The sequence below is a fragment of the Tachypleus tridentatus genome, chromosome 13 (genome assembly GCF_004210375.1).
Source record: "Tachypleus tridentatus isolate NWPU-2018 chromosome 13, ASM421037v1, whole genome shotgun sequence".
Lineage (NCBI taxonomy): Eukaryota > Metazoa > Arthropoda > Merostomata > Xiphosura > Limulidae > Tachypleus > Tachypleus tridentatus.
Window position 1 is genome coordinate 155,616,628 of NC_134837.1, and position 25,078 is coordinate 155,641,705.

At 33.9% G+C, this 25,078-nt stretch overlaps 1 protein-coding gene across 5 annotated transcripts in view; it reads right to left on the minus strand.

Annotated features, from left to right (window-relative positions):
* Positions 1-2,402: 2,402 nt before the first annotated feature.
* Positions 2,403-25,078, minus strand: part of LOC143237465 (uncharacterized) — a 40,086-nt gene continuing 17,410 nt past the window's right edge. For 4 of the 5 annotated variants that reach the window (XR_013020081.1, XR_013020079.1, XR_013020077.1 and 1 more), the window contains one exon: positions 18,680-24,919. The gene's annotated coding sequence lies outside the window, so the exon portion shown is untranslated. Of the gene's footprint in view, positions 2,740-18,679; positions 24,920-25,078 lie in introns of those variants that run through there. The other variant, XR_013020080.1, reaches the window with a different exon arrangement.

Consider the following 25,078-nt stretch of genomic DNA (forward strand, 5'->3'; position numbering starts at 1 on the left):
CTAGTCATTATCACCCACCGCCAACTCTTGGGCTTCTCTTTTTACCAACGAATTTGACCGTTACATTATAACACTTCCACGGCTGAAAGGGCGAGTATGTTTGGTATAACGGGGATTCGAACCCGCGACCCTCGGATTACGAGTCGAGTGCCTTAACCATCTGACAATGCCGGGCCTGAATGCATATTAACCAATCATAACACCCACAGAACACACAAAACTAGTAACGAGAGAAATAGATTGTCGCTAATAAATAGCACAGACAGATTGCTGATCCTCGAGCTCGTTAACGATATACAGAGAACTGTCCAGCAATATTTTGTATTCCTAGTTTCGTTACATTATGATCTGTATTATCTGAAGTATAAGTCTGGGTTTTATAGATTCCGTAGTGTGTATTGTTCTTTACGATAGATATACTTCATATGCAAATTAAATGTATCTTAAAACTAAATTCTTATTACAAATTCTCTTAGCTGAGTGTAGTAAAAATAAATGACGTAAAACAAAAAACTCGAATTATTTTCTGATGTTCAGTTCAGCGATACGTGAGCTCACACAACTTCACTTGCACAGAAAATACTGTCCAGTTACTGAATATAATGAACTTGTATTTCGAAATAGACCTCATAATATAAATTCAAAACGCTTCAAGTGAAAAAAGCGTAGGATTCATTGTGCATGAAAGATATTGCCTGGTAAGCAATTATCAACAGAGTTTGTTATCATGTAGAAAACGAAACCAACGTTTACAGTTCCTTCTTAGCTCTATTTATCCATGTTACTTTATAAATTTAGTGTTCTCGTGCAATGAAAATTACAATTTTTTATATTGCATATATATTTACCTATGTAAAAATATCTCCATAGTGAGAACACAGATTGGTGATGTCATTTTTATTTTATAGAAAAGCTATCACCCCTAAGAATTGTCCCCTTCTATACTGAATCAGGCCAAACAACCTGCCTGAGGCTTGTTTGTTTTGTATTTTGAATTTCGCGTTAAGTTACTCGAGGGTTTTTAGCAGTGTAAGACTAGAGGGAAGGCAGATAGTCATCATCACCCACTTTCCACTCGTGTATCTCTACCCTAACAGCCAAATGAACGCCTCAGGAGACGTTTTTGTTGTTTTTGGAATTTCGCACAAAGCTACTCGAGGGCTATCTGTGCTACCCGTCCCTAATTTAGCAGTGTAAGACTAGAGGGAAGGCAGATAGTCATCACCACCCACCGCCAACTCTTGGGCTACTCTTTTACCAACGAATAGTGGGATTGACCGTCACTCACGGCTGTGAGGGCGAGGATGTTTGGCACGACTCGGGCGCGAACCCGCGACCCTCAGATTACGAAGCGCACGCCTTAACGCGCTAGGCCATGCCAGGCCTGGCCTCAGGAGACATGGAACACAATACTGGAAGAAACACAATAACACACACATGTTATCATGAATATTTATGTTGTAAATAAGCAAATTTCTAGGAGAAGCCCAGCTGACCTCACAAATTAGACAAGTTAGAAAGTTGCAATTTTTTGTGATTAGAAATGTTATTTGTAATAATAGAACGAAATAACTGCGGAGTATTGAAAGTATTTATAAACTATTTCCTTAATGCATTTTTTAATATTTCGTTATGAAAACTAACATAAATGCAAATTGTTTGTGAGGTTGAACTACTGCAGTTTTGTGAAAAATATCGGAATAAACAGCATAGCCACGTGTTTTGTGATGTGATATTGTCAACTTCTATAAAGTACAAAGGCAAATATTTTTTAAACTTTTATTTACACTAAAAATAACTATTTTAAAACAACAAAAGAACATTCGTAACGTAAAGATTGATTAATAATATATGTACACAGAAATATAATTTGCTTGAAAACACGCACAATAACAAACAAAAATCACAAGACCGGTGATGCCTTTACATCTCAAACAAAACAGGACATATACATCGAAACGTAGGTTCAAAGAAACCTAGAAGATTGTCTATATTTTATTTTATTTCTTTACTTTACTTTTCTTTTGACCTCAAGAACATAGTTTGGTTCTCGTAAAACTATCTTATTGTAATTATTGGATGTATTATTTCTGGAAATAGTGCGTGAAAATAAAATCGATCCAGTTTAGGGAACATGTTTTCATTCCACAAATTGTCATCTCGAGGGATTCATTTGATACTTATGTCGAGAGGTGTTCAAATAATGAAATAAAATCTTTTACCAGTTATATGAAGCTGACCCTGTATTTGGTAATAATATGTATGTGTATCTTTCAATTTCAGAGTACTATTAAGTAAAGTAAAACAGAAATCTTTAACTGGTAATGCATTTGGTAAATGAGTAATTCCCTTAGCTTTTAGCAGGCATTTGGCTTCAATCATGCCATCAGACCCTATAACTGCATCTTTGGAGGTTGCTAAATATTCCTTCTCTGAAGACTCGTTCCGATTTCCGTAACAAGTATGTTTGATCTTTCCTTACTGCTGCGATACATACACAACAAAATTTATTAATTATTATACCTAAGAAGAAAAGTTTTTGTATTTTGACCGATAACAACCATTACTCCTGAGTTGACTGTGTATCTGTGCCCACAGCTTCCCTTACTCCATCGTCCATTAATAATTATAGTAACATAGGGAATCCTGTTTATATCCCATATCACCAGCTTCTATAGCAAGATGTCTTTCTCCACAACCGGCTGTAATAAGTTGCTTTTGGAGCAATGCTTCCCATTCCTAAAACACATAAAAATTAAATAATTTTTTTTTATATGTTTATAACTAAAATTACAACATCAGAAAATACCAGTTTGAAAGCCAGAATGCATATTAAAATATTCGATGTTATTCACAAGAGCAAAAACAAAAGCTCATACTGTGCAACCAACTTCATCAAATCAGAATGGAAATTATAATGTTTAGCTATAAATATTGAAATATAATTTCTATAATTTGACACACACACACACACACACACACATATATGTTTAAAAACTTTATTAAATTCCAATGAAACACATGCACACTTTTACACACTAAATATTTATCTCGCTAACGTTTTCTTCACACTTCTGAAAAGTGTTGAAGCTCAAACAAGGCATGTTCATAATGTAGCACACTATTTCAATTGTTAATCCCCAGCACTTATAGAAGTGAAACGTCAAACAGTAGGACATCATGATGCCCTACTTCTGGTCCGTTGTCTGTTTGAATTATCATGTTCTCATCACTTACAAATTTAAATACTAAAATACTTTTCAGTCCTCGACAAAGGTCACGGTGATGTGATAACCTCTTCCTATGAGTTTCTCTAGGCCCGGAACGTTGGTATCAGCACATGGTTTTTCTTCTATCATATACAGTAGTTCTTGGGTATCGTTCAAATTGAAAACTAATAAGAAATATATACATATATAGATAAATCTTTATGCATTAATTTACATGTTGATTCTCATAAACGTTTCTTTCTGAAACGAAGTTTGATGTTTGTAGATTGTAAGGTTTATCTATAAATAAAAGTTAGTCTGTTGCACCTGAAAGAGTGCTTTATGCTGTAATATTTCATAGAGGTTTTGTGGCTCGTCTACCTTTGTTTTTTGGTATTTTAAAAAAAAATACACCCACGATTATTTCGTTTCCAACTGGGGAAATTTCCTTTTGTTATAGTCATGTTTCCAACAAGCGTCCAAAGTACAAAATATCACGATGAAATGTCTTTTTATCACTGGGCAATATCCACATTTGGGTACAAGTAGCTACTGTGTTCCCTGGGTTACTAGTTCATTAGCAGTGTCTACCTAACCAACACTTCATGAATGTTACATTAATGACCTTCACAAGCAGTACAACATTTATATTATAATTAATGTTAAAGAATACCGTAGACTAAGCTAATCCTCTATTCAAAGGTATATTTTTTAAACGAAAAGGTTAGTGGTTGTTTTTTGCCGGTAACACAGCAACACTTGTTTGTTACTATACCTGCTGAAACAGCTCTAGGTAAGTATATAAAAATATGCAAGTATGAATACTTGCTTTTTTCAATTATAGTTGAAGTTTTGGAAAGAGAAAAGGAGAAAGACAGAAGAATGGGTGTATGTGGGTTACAACAAAGCCTTATCGGGCAAACTGCTGAGCCCACCGAGGGAATCGAGCCCCTGATTTTAGTGTTGTAAATCCGTAGACTTACCGCTGTACTAGCGGGTGGCAAGAAGAATGGAGCACAATTATAGGCCTATTTTTCACTTTGAAATAATAATCAGTGATGTCGAGAAAACCCACTTGTAAAGAAAAATATATTTGTAAAAACGGCTCGTTTGGGTTGAGAAAATTTTTTTACGTAGAGAAGCGAACAACGTTTCCTGACGATGACCGAAGAAGGTGGAAACGTTGTTCGCTCCTCAACGTAAAAAATTTGCTCAACTCAAAAGAGCCGTTTCTACATATATATTTTAGTTTTCACTTTGGTTACGACGCTTGACTCACAAACTTAGTCTCACCACAGCAAATACGTTCGCCCTTTCAGTCGTGGTGGCGTTATACACATATTCGTTGGTAAAAGAGTAGCCTAAGAGTTGGTGGTGGGTGGTGATGAATAACTGCCTTCACTCCAGTCTTACACTGTTGAATTAGGGACGGCTAACGCAGATAGTCCACATGTGGCTTTGAGAGAAGATTAAAAAAGCAAACAAACAAAACAAAAAATAAGTCTCTTGCAAATGTGTGTTCTTACCCCTTGTAAATTAGAGTAAAACAAAAAGAAATGCTTGGTCAAAATGGCCCTAAATTAAACAAGAACTTAAGTAAAGCAAAGATTAAATAAACACTATAAAACTGAACAATCCCAAAGGTCAGTATTTCCATTTTTTAGTTCTTTTAGGTGTTCCCAGAATTTATTAAGCAATACATAAAAACATCACGAAGTGAATTAAACATTCAAAAATGCAAGTAACTTATTTTTGTGTTGACAAAGAGATCTTGATCACTATAACGTGGTAATACTGTCAGAATAGTTACATGTAAAACAGTTATTGTTTCTTGATGACGAGAAACTCACTTGAAAAAAAAAAATCTCAAAACGGCCGGTATAGATTTTAACACTTTTACTGATAAAGAGAGAAGAACGTTTCAACCTTTCTAGGTCACCTTCAAGTTAAGAAAAAGAGAGTGTTTGAATGTGACCGTTGACGGACACATGTCCTAGGGACGAGAGTTTTTTGTTGTTGTTTTTTTTGAATTTCGCACAGATAGCCCTCGAGTAGCTTTGTGCGAGTAGCTGCCTTCCCTCTAGTCATCACCACCCACCGCCAACTCTTGGGCTACTCTTTTACCAACGAATAGTGGGATTGACCATAACATTATAACGCCCCGCGGCTGGGAGGGCGAGCATGTTTGGCGCGACGCGGGCGCGCCCCGCGACCCTCGGATTACGAGTCTCACGCCTCACTCGCTAGGCCATGCCAGGCTAGGGACGAGAGTAAAAACGGGTACTGGAATGTAAGGAACGCTGCAGCTGGATGTTAGGTTATTAATTAGTATAGGTATAAAGGTGTTACTTTATATTGGTTTGAATTTGGTTTTAGTTACACCATTGTTAATCGTACACGCTCGTGCAATCCTAACGAAGCTAATTTAAATAAAAAAAAATCATCAACAGAAGAAATGACATTTATTTCATCCAACAGTGAAGAAAAGAAAAGCTCGAAATATAAAGAACTAAATGACCTACAGAAACAAAAAAATTAATTTAGACTATTAACTGGCCTGCTGCATTTAACCAGACATTTATGGACTCATGCAACGCAACATCAATCAACTCAGTAGTACGAATGACAAGGAAAAGAAGGTCCGCCACAACAAGAAACTAGATAAACTAAGGTATCAACAACAAAAAAGACGTCAACACGACGAACCACCAACAAACCTCGTAATTAACAGATCCGACCGAAAATTAAGCAATGAAAAATACATCTACTCAACAAAGGACTCAATTTCGCAGTAACATCTAGAAATATTCCATCCATCGAAATGAAAGCCTGCCTTGAAGACTTAGTTAGAAGACTGGTATCCACTCTACACAAACTGAAAACACCAACAAAACAACGAAAAACAACCACCAGAAAGAAGAAAACTTTGACAATAATTCCACCGACAACCAACAACCTATCTTTTCAGGTAGAACTGAAAACATCTATTTCCATGAAACACCTCAAAACAGTATCTTAAGCAACTTTTTCAAAAAAAATTCACACAAAACTATCAACATAATTTCACTGAAAATATGTCTAAAAACAACCTCACACAAAAAGATATTCATTCCATAAACAACTTAAAACAAGACAACAACAACAAAATTCTAAAAGCAGATAAAGGCAATCCCATAGTTATAATAAACACAAATGAATACTTTCAAAAAATGAACAATATCTTGTCAGATACAAACAAATTTTAACTACTAAATACAAATCCAACAAAAACACATGAACAAAATACTGCTACAAATGATAAGACCAACACAATCTCAGAAAACATTTATTCTTACCTACGACTATACCACAACTATACGGCACCCCCCGAACCTCACAAACTCGATTATCCACTGACACCCATAATGTCGACCTACGGATCATTCAACTACATCCTTGGTAAATATATAGTGTGGGAATTTTATAAATATGTAACATCAACTGGCTCCTTTTTCAAAGACAATTTTAACTTCAAATCTATTCTTGACCAACTAAACCATAAAGCCTTAATGGCCAGTTTTGATGTAATCTCCCTCTTCACAGAGATCCCAACAACTGAATCCTGAAAGATAGCTTTAGAATTTTATATCCAAGACCCAAACCCATTGGTACACATTCCCAACAACCAGTTAGCAACCCTTATAGAATTCACTACCACCAAAACTAACTTTATGTTCAATAACCAAAACTACCTACAAATAAATGGCCTAACTATGGGGAATCCCGTGTCATTTTTATGACACAGATTGAATCACAAGTGATCAGTTGAGCTTTACACCCACCACTATGCTGGTACTGATATGTTGATGATACAACTGCTGGATTCACATCTACAGAAAACACACTTGGTGTGTTCAACCACGTTAACTCGATACACCCCAACATTAGGTTCACCTCTGAACAGTTAAAAAACTAACCAAATAGCATTTTTAACCTCAAAATCACTAGAAGTGATACACAATTCAAAACAGAAATCTACAGAAAAATCACCCATACTGGATTGTACATTCCCTGGAACTCAGCACATGAAACAAAACAAAAACTCAACATATTAAAAAACTCAAATAAACACAGCTACAAAACTATGTTCACCCGTTAAATCAACAAAATAAAACAACACGTCATTAACATAAATTTCCTCAAAAAACCATGGAAAAATTATACGCACACACCTAGACCAACAACAAACAACAATAAATCCCAAAATACAACAATCTTACAAAACTTTATGCTGCTGCATACCGTATGTTCCCGATATCAGCGAAAAAATAACCAACATTTGGAAAAAAACTTATAACAAAACACAACATTCCAGTAAACACCAAATTTATTCAAAAACCAAATACAAAACTAAAGTCCATACTATGTAAAAATTACACTGAAAAACACACCACCAATATAATTTATAAAATACAATGCAACAACTGCCACGGCTTCTATATTGGAGAAACAAGCAGAAAAATAGAAACTAGATTCAAAGAAAAACCGTCTTCACACGTTTTTGAACACTGCAAATCAAATAAACACAACATTACCATAGAAAACATCAGATATTAAGTCGGAAAACAATTTAAAAAAATGCAATATCGAAGAAGCCCTAGTTACAAAGCAACTAAAAGCAAAATTAAACCAATTTCGAGGAACACCTTTATACCTACACTAATTAATAACCTGGCCTGGCATGGCCAAGCGCGTAAGGCGTGCGATTCGTAATCCGAGGGTCGCGGGTTCGCGCCCGCGTCGCGCCAAACATGCTCGCCCTCCCAGCCGTGGGGGCGTTATAATGTGACGATCAATCCCACTATTCGTTGGTAAAAGAGTAGCCCAAGAGTTGGCGGTGGGTGGTGATGACTAGCTGCCTTCCCTCTAGTCTTACACTGCAAAATTAGGGACGGCTTGGTGTAGTGGGCTGACAACCTACTAACTTAAATACCTGTTGAAGAATCCGCAAGCGATTGCGGCCCTATGTTCCTTGGTGGAATCTAATGGTGATAACTAACTAACCTAACTAATTAATAACCTAACACCCACCTACAACGCCCCCTACAATCCGGTACCCGTTTATACTTTCGTCCCTCAGACGTGTCCGTCAACGGTCACATTCAAACACTCTCTCTTTCTTCACCTGAAGATGACCTAGGAAGGTTGAAACGTTGTTCTCTCCTTATCAGTAAAAGTGTTAATATCCATACCAGCCGTTCTGAGATATACAATTATTGTTTGCATTTTTCTATTCCGGTGTTCATTGTTGAATTTTACTTTGGAATGAACAAAGAGATCTTTGAGCTTGATATATCAATCTGAGGGCATCGTCAGAGTTGTCTCTTGCCTCTAGATACAGCATTTTTTTCACGTGACTCATTATGAACAGCTAAATAGTTACTCTCAGCTTAGTCCTCTTCTGATTCCTTGTCAGGCTAATGTGCAAAAGATTTGAGGTAGACGTACAACTGATTGACATACACAATGTCAATACACTTTTAGACTTCACAGCTGCTCTAAGCTGTGCGTCAATAATGGTCTCGTCAAGCCACTTTCTTGTTGCTGATCTGTACCAAAGCCAAACCCAGTTTTAACATAGCAATTCTTTACATAACTTAATTATTTCACATACTCACCACATTTGTTGATGCTTGAAAATGATGTGGATCTTAAATGTGAACGTTGCTGTATGCAAACCGAAGTAGTATAAGTAGATAACAATTTAAAATCTTAAGACATTTCGGAAACAGAAACTACGTAAAGAAAGTCTAATGATCAAATTCATTTGATTAAATGAACAAAACAATGCATTTGTTTATTATTATAAGTGATGCTATAAATTTGTGTTAATATAATGACTGTCTTTCTGTACGGTAGAGACCCATGCTAAATCTGAGTTCTCAAACTTCTTTTCTTGGATCACTCGAAGTGTGAACTGTGCCATCTATCTATTAATAGAATCCTCATCTTTATAGCTTGTCGTCACTATGACAAAAATTGTTCCAACTTTCACAATCTGAATATTAGATGAACAGGCACTAGTCTCATTGTGTGATGAGACAAGTTGTGTCTTGTGGCTCGGATAATATTTATGATAAGGACAGACTCCTGCAACGTAGTTGTCGAACATGTAATCACCTGTTCTGAATTTTTCAGGTCCCCAGTCGTGTTGGTGTGATTTACCTCAATGGTAAAATGGTGAACTAACTACCACACAAGCAGTATTGGGTGTTTTAGGAAGACTACAACTACGAATAGTTCAATTTATTTGTCTTACAGAATCTGCTTTCATGAACTGTGATCATATTACTGTTAATTTACATGACTATACATTCTGTTCCATCCTTCAACTGTAATAACACTGTTCCAATTCCACAGTCACTGGCATCATATAACAATAACTCGTTGTTTTGAAGCCTCAGCACTAGGGTTTCTACTATAGTATGCTTCGGGGATTCAAATGCTTATTTGAAAGCTTTTGTAAGATTCAATAATGGCGTGGCAAGTTTAGAGAAGTTAGCCAGAAACCATTACTAGTATTACACAGAACTGAATATTTCTTTCTTAGTCACAGGTGTAGGCTAATATAACATCACTGCCATGTAGTAAGTTTTTGTAGATATTTTATTCCTGCCCACTATATGGCGAACAAATTCCACTTCTGTACTTATATGTTCACATTTTTTGTTTTAATTTCAAGGCTGCATTTTTTATCTACTGTAATATAATTTTCAGTTTTTCAGCAGCAAACTCAAATGTTCAGTTAAACACTGAAACATCTTTGACATAAAACTGCCACTTCTCCTATGTAATATTTCTTAATCTCTTGAAAGTGGCAGACACATTAGGTGGACGAAATGGCATAATGGAAGACTCATGCAAACCATCTACTGCTCTGAAATCATCTTAAGCATGCTCTTGTATCCAACTTGAATTGTCAATATTTGGATGCGATGTTTAAAACATTAAACAAATGAGAATCTTTCGATGCATCCATACATACATTTGTTCACATCAAGGGAAAGTGTCAATGCAGGGTATCAATTTAAATTAGATGCACCTTTCTTCTTTTTGACAGTCAGCACTGAAAATTACCAAGCACTCTGTGAGGGCCATATGATTCCAACTTTTAACATATTATGTCTCAGTGTTGACTACAATTCTAGTATTTTGGTGAAGCCTGCTCAGCAGTTATTTATTTGGATGTGTGTCATCTATATCTTTTTATACTAAATGTATACTATATATATTAAATAGCACATTTCATATTTTGGCTGTATTATGATGTTACATGGTATCAAATGCACAAGATTTGTTCTATAGAAAGCCAAAGAACCCAACTTCTGTACATAAGAGTACTGTCATTTCCCCTCCAACATACATCCATACATTTTGCTGTTTCTGGACTTGATCTGGTTGGCATTGCACAATATTTTCATGGAACATCAGTTTACTAGTTGCACAGGCGACATTAATTGATAAGCTCTGCAATTACGCCTATAATGGCGATTCTAGAACTGATATTGGTTATATATAACATTGTTTTGTTGGTGACTTCTCTTAGATATCTACTTTTACATTCAAATTTATTTATTCTCCATTCACCAGAATGAAGTTTCTGTTAACTGGCCCGAGTGTTTTTTTTTGCTTGGATGTCTTAATACACCACGAAATTTATTCTCCTTTTTACTCCTTTATTAACTAGAAACTCTTTCTTTCGCCCAAGTAATTTAAGAATAATATACCAAGACATATTGCACTTCCCACCTCAGTGGCCAGATCTAATTGGGATCCTGTAATTGCTAGAGCTGTATCTACTGTTTGTTGACTTTCCTGCATCTGTTGAGCTGTTAGTCAAAACCAATAGCCTTGACCACCCCGCTGTTCAGCAAAGCATAAGTGTTGCTGGTTCTTCAGCATCTATTGAATCACTGGTCAGAGCCAATAACCTCCTTTACTTAAGATTGGGAAAACAGTTTTAGCTGTTCAGCAAAATATGGACAGTTCACTCACCTGTGACCCAACATACCACAATCAAAGCAGATGCTTCACTTGTTCCAGGATCATATTTGAGAGAAAGTATAGGCAGTGTCATAAAAACTACAGAAGAACTGTACATTCACTGGAAATCAGTGCATTTGGATCTCAGTGCCAGGATGGGTAGATGACTGATTAATTCTTGACGTACCTTAAGGTTAGTGTGGTGGAGGTTTCTTAGTAGGATAGTTCGTCTGAGATGTGGTAACAGCAGTTGTCACTTCAGGTTTTTTTTTCATCTGCTGTAACTGGATAAAAGGTACCATTTCATACCTAGAACTATAGAAATTGCCTCTGTAAGATTGAGGATTACCCTCACATCTATGTGGTGCCTTACTGTCTCACTTAGAAGTTCTTTGATGAGCTTGTCGACCAAAATGTCGTCTTTATCTGCAGAAGCCATTGCAGGATATGCTTTACTGTTGAATAGTGGAGATCACTCTTGATGGCAATTTTTTGAGCCTCGAACTTTGTCAAACTGATTGCTCAGTTCTCCACTGTAAAGAATTATTAGTCAACTCAACTAAGGCTGTCTTCTAGTTGTATTTCGTCAACATGTTTGATATAGTTTAGGGCTGAACCATCCAAGCTCATGGTCATGTGTTGGACTACTTTCTCCCGAGTTCAATAATTTCAAGTAGTTACCTGTTTGAAATACTTCAAAAAGTGATCACGTTTTCATTTGTCGCACTTACGAACATACCCTCGGCTTTACTTAGAAAGAAATGTGGCAGAAGCTAAAGCCTTTCTGTTCCAGGTTTTCAACTATTAACATACTGAGATACTACAAACACTGTGAGTACTGTGCAGCAGGTATACTCAAGAACTCTGACCTTCAGGCAAGTACATGGCTCCTGGTCCAAAGTAGCACAGCAGTGAGTTGATTTTGTCAGCCTATCCAGGTGCTGTATTTGATCTTAGGTTTCTTCATGAGCTATGATTGTTCTGGTAGTATATTTACTTTGATGAGACTTTCTTTGGCCCCATAGTTCATGATTTTTGAAGTGGATACCCATTGCTTCACTTGCCAGGAAAACAACCTGACTGATCAGCTTTATTCATCAACAGCTCACCTAGTCCTTTTCACGTAGTTATGACGAAAGCTGGAGTTAATCTGGTTAAGAACAACCTGGGAGTCCTGTATAGATAAACCTCATTCATTCTCAGGTTTACCAGATACAATTTTATCTTGACAACTCTTACTTGTTTATGATTTTATTATGCTAAGATCAGTCTTTAGGAACAAAGTCTGATCTTCTTTTGTGTGTGATTGTCTGAACTTCCTGAATCCATGGCTGCAGAGTGATAGTGGAATAATGGACTTTTGCTTCATCTTTAAATGTTTGATCCAGGTGAGGACTTTCCTTGGAACCAATGATTTTCTTGTACAACCATCTCCCTTCTGCAGCTAATTTTTCTTTTAGGTTATGAGTAATTCTGCTTGCAGAAAACGCCATTCTTTAAGTGAAAAACATTCCTTTAAACATTGTAACACAAGAGTTTGTATAAGAGCAATACACACATATTAGCAGAGACAACTCTGCATTAATATTGTAGTAACAACATTAAAAAATGTCTCTTTTCTATATACTTTGTGATTACTTTCTGGTGAAAGTGATTTCCCAAGATTAAATTAGATAGAACTGCACTCTGAAAATTGGCAAAATATATCACAAAGTGATGTTGCATTTAGTTACAACTTACCAAGTTTGAGCTAAGAAATAAATGGACTTTACACACAATGAAAACAATTTGTATTTATCTAGAAGACACAGAAATAGAGTATGTATACTTGCTTCTGAACATTTGATGGCGACCTTTCATTGGATTCATGAATTAAGGATTAACAGCAGTTTGAATGAAATAAACTTTCTTATTCATGTTACCTGAAACTGCAAACAGATAAAATAAATATTTTTGAAACATTCTACACAATAATATGGTAGAAAATTCATGATATGCATATATACATGTTCAGTGTTTTATTAGCAATTTTAAAAGATTAATTGTGTATGCACAGAATCTAATACCGCACTTGAACTTTAAAGATCCACTATATCTTAGACACGTCAATGATTCAGTAGCAAGATTATTGATAGAGAAGGTGAGCACCTGCTTCAGTAAGCTCAGGTATAAAGAAGAAAAGCTATACAGCACAACTTGTAAGACAGCCTTAAGCATGGTCCAAATAAAAAATTAACTTCTACGATTATCTGTATAGTCTGGAATTTACAATTCTGTACTCGTAAAAAATATAAAAGGAAAAAATCTTAGCATTTTCGATATGTCTTCTTGATCGTTCTTCCTTTACTCTGAAGAAGACAGGTCTACCTTCTGCAGGAACTAGAATTTCATGTTCTTTTTTTATGTGATTTATCACAAATTTTTTCTTGCGTTTTATGCAACTTCCACAGACTCTTGGAGGATGGATGGATAGATAAATACAGAAACAATATATTATGAACTTAAAACAATGGGCCATTCAAAATAGCCCCATGAAAATAATACGAAGCATTATCAATGGATACCGATATTATAAATCTCGGTAATCCCTTGATAGTAGGTGTGTTTAGATTAAAGTTTTGGTTTGTTTCTTTTGCATTTCGCACAAAGCTACACGAAAGCCATCTGTGCTGACTGTCCCCTAATTTAGTAGTATAAGACAAGAGGAAAGGCAGCTAATCATCACCGCCCACTGCCAACTCTTGGGCTGCTCTTTTACCAACGAATAGTGGGATTCACTGCAACATTATAACGCCCCCACGGATGAAGGGGCGAGCATGTTTGGTGTGGCCTTCTCTCTAGTCTAACACTGGTAAATTAGGGACGACTAGCGCTGATAGCCCTCGTGTAGCTTTGCGCGAAATTCAAAATAAACCAAATCAAACCTCCTAATCTATTAATAAAAGTACACACAGAGTAAGTTTTTACTTGGTTGGGTATTACTAATTCTTGGAATAAAAGTGTTCAGAAGCATTAGAAAAAAGTCGCTGGGTAAAAAAAAAAATGTATAGGGCTGGCTACTAAACTTGCAAAAAGGAACTAAAACAGATAAGAATGTTAGTGGACATATCATTTGATCTCGTTAATGAGCACATAGTATACTAAACTATCTCGTCTTTAAAAGGTGAATAAATCCCCACATTACTGGCTTTCCTCACTTGGCAAACAAATAGAACCAGAACTTTCTATCACAAAATGTTACTTTATCGTAAAATAGTGATAAAACTAATATTCTAAAGTTAACTAAAAAAAAACATAATAATAAAACTGAGATTCTATTTAAACATCAAGCTTCTAATAACTAAAGTGAGGAAACCAGTAACGTAGGTATTTTATACTACACAAAGTTGAACTGGCTTAGTTTGGTAATGATCATTACTTGATGAAGCGATATTTTTTTCTTTGTTTGGTTCCTTTTTCAAGTTCAGTAGCCAGCCTTACAGAGCTTTTTTTAATTTAGCGATAAATTTTTTCCTAATACTTTGTTTACTTGTTATAAAATGGTATATGTGGGTTACCAGGTTATGGTGTGAAATTTAAAATTTTATAAATTTTGCATAGAATAATAATGAAATATGTAGTCAAAGATCCTAAGGACTGTTTTTCTCTATGAAATGATGAAAAAATTATAGTTTCTGCTAAAACTAGAAAGGCAGTAGGCGTGTTAAAGATCATGATGAGCGAAAATAAGAAATCTCAGTTTTGGTTATTTGCCTGTCTATTCTAGTGACTATTTTGTATAGCACCTCATATCTAACTTCTGATGACCTGTATATGTAGTTTTTTCTCCCTCACCTCGTACATAAATATAGGGGTTGGCTTCCTAAAGACACTGAATGTACAGTGTACAAAGCATTAAGTATTCTTTGTGTCACAGTCATCTAATATTCACCTCTTGTTGGTGGGTAACTCCTCTTTCACCTTGTACTTAAGCTTTACAAACAACAACAAATTGATGTAAGAAAGCAGATTTAAAGGAGTTATATAACATTGTTTACACTAAAACTACGTAGGCACAAGGCCTGTTCAAGACAGATGATAAGAAATATCCGTTTTAGCTATTTGCTGAATTTCGACTTTGGAACGTTCTGGATCATTGAAAAGCAGCATATACACTGGAGATAAAGTGATTATGTTAAGTAGTTCTTATCTAGCTTCTGCAGAGAAGAAAATTTAGTTTACTTTTGTATTGCTTTAATATGGGAAACCATGCCATCCCTATGTAGATAGGGCTAGCGCTCTCTCTAAAAATGCAACCTATGTCATAACAATAGCTTACAGTAAAAGCGACAAGGAAAAAATGACGCATGTTAAACAATCACTTGAAAATTAAATCATGGCATGCTACAATGCCACAGTTGTATTACAATGGATACATCAGAGTAATACGTAATGCTGAGGGTTTGTTTGTTATTTGTTAGAAGCACATTCTAGCAGCCAATTACCAAAACACACACAAGAAGAAACAGAGGTCAAAATACGTGATAAGTAAAATAAAGTTAAATTATTTATAACGAATTTCTGAATTTAAATATTTGAAGGAGTGTAAATACATATGTTTTAAATTTTTTTTAAAAAAAGTATCACAGAACAGTGCATTACATGTAGTTTTTAGCGTTTGTTTTAGTTTCTTGAAAAACAAAAGATTTTTCCATGATGGAAACAAATAAGAACTAACTATGTCTAAGTGATGCATTCTGGTGCGTATCTGGTTATTTCCATAGTAACATTCCATCAGCCTATACTAGAACGGCACTGTATATAACCATATACTTATAAAACTAATTAAAAATGCATACCAATATAACAAACAAAAAATTCACATTTTACAGTAATTTAAAGGGGTGGGGGTCCAAGGAAAGAACTGATTGGTTTGTTTTGAATTTCGCGCAAATCTATACAAGTGCTATCTGCGCTAGCCGTCCCTAATTTAGCAGTGTAAGAGTAGAGGGAAGGCAGCTTGTCAACACCACCCATCGCCAACTCTTGGGCTACTCTTTTTACCACCGAATAGTGGGATTGACCGTCACATTATAACGCCCCCACGGCTAAAAGGGGCGAGCATGTTTGGTGTGACAGGAAACAGAATTGAATATAATGAAGTATATTTATGTACTAAACACTAAGAACGTATAAATAATATAGGAGACGTCACAAATCGGTTGTTTAAATAACACAAATTGTGTATTTATTTCACAAGAATCTTCGAGATTTTTCACACGATAAAAATAGCTTCAAAAATGTTTAACATTGTATGTTACATTTTACTGTGTTTTACCATAAATGATCTGAAGCTCGAAGTGCTTAAACCATAACTAGCTCACATATTATCTCCAAAGGATTATAATAATATGCAGTTCATTAATAATATGGAATTAACTTGTAAGAGAAAATACACATAAGTGTCACATAAGGTCGGGTTGTTTGTCGACTTTTGTACAAACCTACTTTACGGGTATATATGCTTAACTACCACTAACACCTTTTCACACACACACTCACTATCGGCTACATTGCGCCGGAAGTGAGGCGCTCACAACAGTAAACAAAGAAATAAACAATTCCCGGAAGACCGGATGACCTCCATATCACTAAACACTATATATCACTCGTTCAATCACACTAACACTCCTAGTTTGCCCCAGAAGAATAAAGGTCTACCTTTCGAAAGCGCTCGAATTAGAGGATTTCTATTTCATTTTCACTGACTTGGAATATATACGCCATAGAGAAGGCAGCGAATCTTTACCAATGAAAAGTGGAGCTCACTATTACTATTACAAACATGTTCAGCGATAGGATTCAAAGTCACAATCGAGTTTATTCTATCCTATGCTAAGACTGTTGTCATGTTAGGTGTAGGATCTATGACTTCTCATGTTAAAACAAAAGTCCACATAGCTCCATAGGTCAAGAACTACAAATACAACTAACATTTTATTTCTGTCAAAAGCTGCTCCCTTTTCGTATTCTGCATAAACCAATATTCTAGTCCATTCTATTTAGCTGGTGTAAAATACAATACTCTGTTGAATATAAAACTATGAAATCAAGATGATGATAAAGGTAATTTATTTTTTTATGGATAAGTTAACAAAATAGCTTCTCAGTACTGACAAACCCTTGTAAATAATTAATATTTTTTCATTGATGAGTTGAAAATAATTTAATTTTTGAATAATGTAATTTTTTCCAGAATAAAGTTATACTTATTTCACTCAATTCAGGTCTACAACTTCTTTATGAGTGATCTATCATTTACACCACTGGAATTACTTTATATGACATATTATACACTTTTAATTTTTTCTATAGACCAATGGGCATTGTTGAGCAAAGTCACACAGATAATACTGTTTAGACTGAAACACAAAATTTATAGCACCATCAACATCTAACATGAATATAGATAGGTGTGTAGCCTAAGTGATAAGGAAACATCAGTGGAATATTCATCTAAAACGTGATAATAAAACACAAATAAAAGGATTAAAAGAGGTTTATGGTTTTGAATTAAGCACAAAGCTACAGAATGAGCTATCTGTGCTCTGCCCACCATGGGTATCGAAACCCGGTTTTTAGAGTTTTAAATCAGACATACCGCTGGGCTACTGGGGGCCCTGGATTAAAAGAGAAAAAGATTTGTAAAATGAAGTTAACTTAGGGAAATAAATATAACTTTATTCTGGAGTTCATACTTGGTTTTTCATTATACAACATGTCTAAGTTACTTTATAGTTTCAAATTAAAATCTGTATATAAGACAGCAAATCTTCATACAATAAACTTACAATTTACTTAGTACTTGAAGTATTTAACTGATGTTATATAAAGCTTTGTCTGACATAGAATACATTTATTTATTATTATCTATCATCTTTATTTTTGGAATATCACAGGTTCTAGGAATATTAATTGGTAATGTAATATGCCAATCATAACATGAAAAAAAATGCTATTTTAAAGGGAAAAATAAATACATAGCTTCCATATCAGTTTTGAATTCTGAAAATAAAAGTTAAGGTTAAACAACAACAAGGTAGAAACAAATCCTTTGAATATTCATCACTTAAGTGATAAAACAATGTAGTTGATTGTGTTTAGAAACATAAAAAAAAATAGTACAATGTATTATTCAGTTTAGTGTTCTAATAAAATAATGTATCTGTGAAATTTAAAATTGTTAATGAACAAAAGTGTTATGTTCATTAACCTATGGTTGTAAGATTACTTGCAACCCACAAAAACACTTGCAGTAGTTTTCATGTCTTTCCTTTGAGTTTTCCTTATTTCATCATTTTCATGCAAGCCATTTAAGGTACATTCTGTTTCAGACCTTTTATAAATATATTAGATCAATAAATCCTGGTATATTTGTAAAAATGTTTATTCAGTCAGACAAACAAGCTGACATAGTTATAACTTTATTTAATAAAATCATACATAAGAACCTTATTAAACAAAACTACATGTAAACAATAATGTAATGCAAGTGTTTATAATAACATTTATGATAGTGTACAGAGGTACGAAACAGTTATGAGCATTCAGTATATGAAAACGTTTCATGAGCTGGAACAAAGAAACTCATATAAATTAAGAATAAAATCCATAGTAAAGAAAAAAGTAGTCAGAAGATGTTTATAGCAATCTATGAAATGAAATGAAACTATATTATTGTAAAGTAAATGTAAAGTTGTAATGAAGTGAAATTCAAATGCACAAATATCTGAATGTATGTTAACCAAGTGATAAGCATATGATTTTGAACAAACATAACATGTGTATTTTAGACACAAGTCAAAAAAGCCCACAGAAATTATATTTATTGTAACATTAATTTGATTTTAGGAAATTACACATGGGTTAATTGTTGTCTGTGAGGGATACCTTGCAGATAAAAAAAAACAACAACTAAAATTTGAAACTTGAAGCCAGTCATCATGTAAAGACAATGAAATTGTGCCATCATGTACCATACTTGTTGCATTGAAAGGACTGACTAAAGAAAGAGAAAAAAAAGTGAGGTGATTCTGACTTGAAAATCCAATCTGGACTCTCCAAACAAAGAGTTTTCTAATGATAGGAGATTTCTAATGGTTGATTAAGAAATTTGTGAGAAATGTTCCAGATAGACAAACAAGCATATTATTTATAAAGCTCTAGACATGGAAACAAAGATATACAATAGTACTCTCTTTCAAAGTAACACAATTACTAACTTCAGAAATTATTTTAAAAAAACATATTATTTTGACACTATTTTCTGGGAGTTATCAAACAGGCAGTAAGTAATTTTCTTCTGAAATGTGTCCTAAGTAAAAACAGTCTTACTGACAAATCTTTATGATACTAACTTAAACAAATAATACTAAACAATATTTTATACAAGTGCATGCACACACAACCAAGCCTCACTTTCCAGAGAAAGCAGTTGGTTATTCCTATGAAGATACAATAAGGTTAATAAAGTATCTTCATAGTCTATTAAAATGAAAACAAATGCTTTGATATGTTACTTTTGAAACCCTTACTAGCATTTAAACATGTAAAAATATTACTTCATTAGTACTTTTGTCACTATGTGAAGGAACTAAAATATCAGGATATACTTTCTTTACACTGGAAAGGCTGATCCGTTAACTCAGTGACTGCAGTTACTCTGAACATATGGAATTTTTGTAAACCATACACTGCAATATAGTACACTTGCATCCTAATATCAGATGTAAACTAACCTATTTGGCAAATCAGCAACCAATGGGCTAAATATAATACTCCAACTACTGCTTGATAAATCATTGAATTAAGACTAACTGGGCTGCTGACAAAAATGTAGATTTCAATGGATGCAGGGACATATGATATGTAAGCTTTATTTACTGTTAAATATATCAAATTAAGTTTTACCTATAATATAGGCAATCTTAATAAAATTAATTTTATGAACAAATAAACTTATAGTAATGTTCCTGACATTAAGCATTTTAGTATATCTTTGATACTGAAAAATGATGGTTTTATTACATTTGAGAAAATAACAAGCTATGTCTTGTATTCAAGGAAAGAAAAACATTACAGATATATTAATTGAAATGAAATCAACTAGATGTCAATATGTAGGTGGAAATGAGACATGATAGTTTGGCAGAATTGAATGAAGGAGCCACACATATCACTCCTATTGGTATAAGGATGTCACATGACAATTTGCATGTGAGATACAGTGGAACCACAATAATCTTAGGTAAGCGAGAATGCATAAATTATGTTGCATATAGAGGATAGTACTGAATGAAAATATCTATACATGTACCATATTGGAAACATGTACTACCACAAAGAACTGGTGATATACATATTTATATATAATGTAGGTCAGAGGTTGTCTCACAGTTCTCCGTGATGTGACAACCGCTTAGCCTTATTCCATACTGCTAGCATGAACAATTACCTGAGTGGAGTGTTGCGTGGGACATTATCAGGCTGCACAGTGACACACACACCTAAAGTGACCTATGAAGACTATCCAGGTATGATAATCATTCCAGTATGTTATTGACTAAGTGAATATAAATCAGAAGCCAACAATGTATAAACTTTGGTGAAAATAATGCATTTACACGAAAGAGTTCACAACTGAAGAAAAAATAAGTCTAACAGTGGGATCCACTAACGTAGACATTGTCCTTATATGGACAACGGAACAAATGAGAGGAAAGTCACAGTGACAAAAAATAAAACTTTCCAGAGGACTGAAAAAAGGCTACATAATGTAAGAAGAAAATGTGAACTGAGAAATATAATAAAATACTTCAGTGAGAACTAAACTGCACAAAAGATCAAGTATCAATGAATGTACATTGGAAAGATAGGAGGATCAGGGAAAACATTTGATTATCCTCTTGTGCTATCTTGAATAAAAGAAAATAATTTAGCATAAAAACAGTCCATTCCATACAAGAAGAAAGCTCACAACATGTAGTTCCCATGAAGGTCAGATAATTGACAACCTGTTGACAAGTGGTACAGAAAAGTTTTCTATAAATCTTCAATAACAAGCATGAGAACAATGATTCAGAAAACTAAACATTTGAGAAAAGGACAGAAGTCCAAAGGTTTACAAGATGAGTTTTTAAGAGTAGCACAACAATCCATAAACATGAAGAAAAAAAACCCAAAACAATAAGAATGACAAGCACTTGCCCAAAAACTAAAACAAAAATTTTCTATCACCTCTGATGAATAAAACAGATAATGAATGATACATGTATTAAAAAAGTTCCTATTATGATTAATGTACAACAATAATGAAGAGCTGACATGTTAAAGATAAGAAAGATAAGGGCAATTCAATTGTAAACTCACTTTACAGGCAAAAGTCCAAACAAAATACAAGTACAAAAATGTTTATGAAAAAATAAAATCATAATGATTTAAGAATGAGGGAATGTTGCAAGAAAAAAAAAAGCCCTTCTCCTTTGACAATTAGAATTGAAAATTTGCAGACAAAAAATAACAGTCAGATGATTTTCAAAACAAAATATAGACAGTAGATAAAAGGAGAATGAAGATAACCATAACACCTTACTGCAAAGCAGATAGGTGTGTGTGTTCAATAAACTCCTATTATGACCTAAAAGGAAAAATAGAAACAGGAGATTTAGAGTGAAATTAGTCAACAAGTGTTAAAAAACAAAAAGAAAAGAATGTGTTACCAGTAATATAATGAGACAGGAAACAGCTATGTATCCATAATTAGTAATTGACTCAACAATTGAGATGTCCATCAACAAACATGACTATTGTCTATGGAGATGAAAAGCCATATGTAGATCATGGAAAGTAGAAAAGTAAGCCAGAGATACATTAGTCTTGTTGGTGACTGAAATATCAAAAACTAAGAGTGATTTGTGTTCAGAAATGTTCATCTCTATCCTTTTTCTTGTTGTTTAGTATATCTCCTTTGTTCCACATCTACCACTTGAAATGTTATCTTTATGCAGGGATGTATTAACACAATTTTACTCCATTTTATTTTTGGATTAGAAATTGCAGATACCATCGGAACTTGGTTTCACATTTCCTTACAAAATGCTCCATGTACAGATTAATCCTTATCATTAGAGAAATTCAAAGAATTGCAGATACTGTGAAAATTACAATACAAATTTGACCTGAGATCTTTCAAAATTCTACAGTGAATAAAATCATATACTCAATATTGTAAAGACATATGGGTTTTAACACTTGGCAGTAAATAGGGAGGTAGGTATTTCATGTTTATTGGCACAAAGCTAATAGGCTATCTGTGCCAAACAAGATGTAGTATACTATAATGGTATATGGAAATTACAGTAAAAATACACAAAATGTAAAATTAAGACCTGCCAGGAAGACTGAAGCATTAAATTCAAACTTGCTCTCAGTCACCTGAAGTTGACCTTTCTAGTCCTGGGTTCAGGTCAATATAAAATTAAAATGTGTAAAAGAAATCAAGCTAAAACAGTGTATAGTCCAATAAAAAACCTTAAACTAAGTTAAAAAGACCAATGGCTCTTAAAAATGTGAAAACATGAGTGAGGCAGCCAGTATCACCTTTGACATTAGTTAATGTAAAGGGAAAACCAACCTTAAAAACACATTTAAAATGGCATCACGGCATTCTTGGCGGCAGTAAATATATTCAAAAACTTGTATCTATACTGTTTTCAGTTTGAGATTTAAGAACATCCCATTAGCCTACAGTAACGAGACAATAGAAACATTAATTAAGAGAACACGGTTTGAAGTATACATTAGTCTTTCAGTCACCAAATAGTATAATTATCACGCCACAATCTGAAGACTGGACAAACATGTGACAGTAGGCACTTCAAAGTAACAAAATATTTTATTGAAAGTGATGGGTGTAAGCTGAAAGGTACCATTTATTTGAAGCATTAACAAAAATATTTAAAGATGCTTCTTACATCTTCAGTAATTTGTTCTGAAAATTATGTATTATAACATAAGCAAGTATCAAATGTTGAAGAATGTAAAAAGTAGGAAATTTACTCCTTTTAAATATTTCAGTAGGTTTGAACTTGTAGATTTAGGGAAATCTCATACTGGTCCCTGACTAGAAAGGCCTCAAGATCTATCTATTAGAATAATACTTAATGAAAAGCAGTCATGTAACATCTTCTATTTCAACAGTATTTCCAGAAATTTAATTGCCCATCTGAAGTTAACACTGGCCAAATGTTCAGTAAGCAACATAATTGCACCTTTTACACCACATTTTCTAACAATCAAGCAATGGTAATAACAGATGAAAAACAGGACTTTGTGCTAATAAAACTTAACTCCATAATAAAAAAGATAGTTTTTACCCAAACTATATTGAAAATTATCACAGTGAATGCTACAATCACAAAAACAGTGTAAACACACTTTTAGCTATAAATATTTCATTCTCTATAAAAGCTTCATAAGATCAATTTAATTAAAATATTCATAAATGCTTTTCATAAAATTCATATATATTTAAAAAGGCATTTTATTTAGGTACATATGCTTCAAAGAACAGATGATGAGATATCAATGAAAAATATGTGCAACATTTATCGTGATATACAAATCTTTGATACATTCACTTACGTGATTACTTTAGAATAGTACTTAGAAGAGATTCCAAAATAAGCAATCAACTCACAACCAGTGCTTAGAGAACACAATTCCATTTTCCTTCATTAATACACTGCTACTGAGCAGTTAAAGTAGCTATATATATATATATTTGTATGTTCATAAATAACATGAAAAGAAAACATGAGAAGTTTAATAACAGTATTTTCATTAAGTCATTTTGTCTTAATTTTAAAATGAATGTTCACAAGGAGAAAGTCAACCCATCATCAAATGTTAATAAACACAACCAGAAACTGATGTTACTAGTTTGATTTAGAAGCTTTGTGGTCACTGAATAATCAGAGCTAAAGACAATTCCATAATAACAAAAAACCATCAAAACACCTTTAGCATAAAAACAAATTATTCATAATGCTTAAAGAAAAAACAGAAAAAAAACATGCAGTACTTAGGTGCATTCCTTTATATTTATGACTGTATACACTAGACATACTAACATCTACGTTTGGCATACAGGTTTACAAGTGAGCTCTTTAAAATGAGTAGAAGCTGAAATTTTGTTATAAAGTCTGGAAGTTGAAAAATCGCACACAAATTCAAAGTTTGGGACATATTTTTGAAGCATAACATTAAATGTCTTTTTTGTAACCTGTTCAACTGTTTTTAAGGTAGAATTGTGTACACTAATAGGCCAAATTTCCCATAGAGTAGTATCTCTGATCCAAAGTCTCACCATTCACACTATCATCGACCAATTAATGTCTCAAGAACAAATTCTCAGTGCTTATTTTCCTTTAAATGAGGGATAAGAGACATAGATACCAAGTAAACATATAAAGTGAAGAAGAAATATCATAAATAGAGGACAAGCAGCTTCCAATTATTTGATGCTGTATGGCTTCCTTTATCTTCTGGTGAACTCTATACTTATTATGCACTTGTTTTATGTGCTTTTTCTCTTCTCTATCTAGTATCTTCAGGAAGGTCTTTTGTTCAGGGAGAGTAAAAGCTTCCCACTGAAACAAAAGGCTTCGTGAAACAAAACTGGCAGAGAGAAATTTTTTTTCTATACTGTCGACAAGAAGAGTTTTCCAAATCCACACTTATATAGGTTTTATATATGGAACTTGATTTGTTGTATTGAAAAGCATGACTTTTGCTAGTCTAATTGTAAT